This window comes from Aptenodytes forsteri, unplaced genomic scaffold, assembly GCF_000699145.1.
Source record: "Aptenodytes forsteri isolate BGI_AS27 unplaced genomic scaffold, ASM69914v1 Scaffold76, whole genome shotgun sequence".
Taxonomy (NCBI): Eukaryota; Metazoa; Chordata; class Aves; order Sphenisciformes; family Spheniscidae; genus Aptenodytes; species Aptenodytes forsteri.
The window spans coordinates 355,796-357,613 of NW_008794444.1; the positions used below are offsets into that span (position 1 = coordinate 355,796).

Consider the following 1,818-nt stretch of genomic DNA (forward strand, 5'->3'; position numbering starts at 1 on the left):
CAATACTGACCCCTGAGGAACGCCACTCATCACTGGTCTCCACTTGGACATCGAGCTGTTGACCACAACTCTCTGAGTGCGACCATCCAGCCAATTCCTTATCCACCGAGTGGTCCATCTGTCAAATCCACGTCTCTCCAATTTAGAGACAAGGATGTCGTGCGGGACAGTGTCAAATGCTTTGCACAAGTCCAGATAAGGGCGGGGGGAGGGAAGTAGACAGGTAGGGAAAAGACCCAGTCCTGAAAAAGCCCTATACATTGCTCAACCGACATACTGGCTTAAAGAGTATTTTCTTGACTCAGTCTTCAAATTTGGGGCACAAATGCTTTCTTCTTTTGATTCTGCAAGTCCCTGACGTGATCTCTACTTGGTTTGTAGTCTAAGAGTGCTTAAGAAATGGAGTGAGGAAGGAGGAAAACAGAAATGGGGGAAGAATCAGGCTACTAGAAAAGAAAGAAAAATTTGCATTAATCCAGTAGCATAGGGATTTTTTTCCCCCGACATAGCCTCTTACTCCCCCAAGGCAGGTTATTCTCCAGAAACACTGGTTACACACAGGAGGCCTCAAAATTATATTGGATGAACTCCAGTATACTTTGCTATAATACATGATGCATTTCTAAACTGTGATAAGCACTGGCAATATTGAACAGACTTGGAACTGTTCTTTTATAATTCTGTCATCTAGAACACACCTCGTTAATAGGGATGCAGAGCCGCTTTTACAAAGGTAACTTGATTCCCCCCCTCCAATTTTAAAACCCAAGAAAATTTTGTACTTTAAAAGGGAAAAAAGGGGTAAATATTCAGACACTACATGCACATTACATTTTACTCTTCTTAGCTCTGGTCATTTCAAATTGAAATCAATCAACTTGCTGTACGATATGCTGCTACAGAAATATCATTCAGGTAACTTTTGTCAAGGAAAAAGCAAGGGAAAATAAAAAAGTAAAAAGTCAGTAGTTGCACTTGTAATCTACCTCCACCAATGCTACTGCAGGATTAACGCTTACAGTATTCAAATCAAAGTAGCAAGTTCATGAGTAAAATGAATAGAACAAATATACTCTAAAAGATAAAACTCTTTCCAGGCTTAAATACACTTTTTAAAAAAAAAAAAAAAAAAGAGCGTGTGTGTGTGTGTGCAGCCAAGGAACAGAAAACCTTCCATTTCAGTGTCAGTCTCATCACAACTGCAAATGTGAATGGCTTACGCGACAACAGTTCTCCCAAGTCAGCAGGTATATCATGCTTGCTATCTATACATAGCACGTGCACTTCCAATATATGTCTTATGCCAGGACTTTATTCCAATTTATAACAGTCTCACCTAATTCTGTAAAGACAGACATTTAAAATATGCTATTTTCTTGTTCTAGCTACTGGACAAAGTAGAATCTTTTAAGTTGTCTCTTCAGGTGAGTATCACTGCTACATCTGCGCACGATTAAGACAGTTCTGCAAGGAGACTTGAAGATGGCACATCTCCCATTCTCTGCTGGTTGAATTTCACCATCCATGAATAGCCTCCTCAGGTTCCAGCCTGAGATTAACAGCAGCAGAGTTCCCAGCCATGGCTGTCACAACAAGAAATCAACCAAGAGCTTATTTAACAGGGTTTGTTAACATAAAAAACGTTTTGTGAAAGCAAAACAAAAACAATACACCTCAGGGAGGATTTCAGTTTCCTTTGTGCACTGTGCTTCAAAGTACTGGAAGCAGACCTGCCACATGTGAAAATGGGTAGAATTGTTTTTCCTTGTACCAGATTAGCTGTTATCCTTTTTCACCGACGTGAGAATATGCTCGTAA

General features: G+C 40.2%; 1 protein-coding gene across 3 annotated transcripts in view; it reads right to left on the minus strand.

Annotated features, from left to right (window-relative positions):
* The window catches only part of ARID4A (AT-rich interaction domain 4A), a 52,002-nt gene that overhangs the window by 19,866 nt on the left and 30,318 nt on the right, over positions 1-1,818 (minus strand). The window lies entirely within an intron of this gene.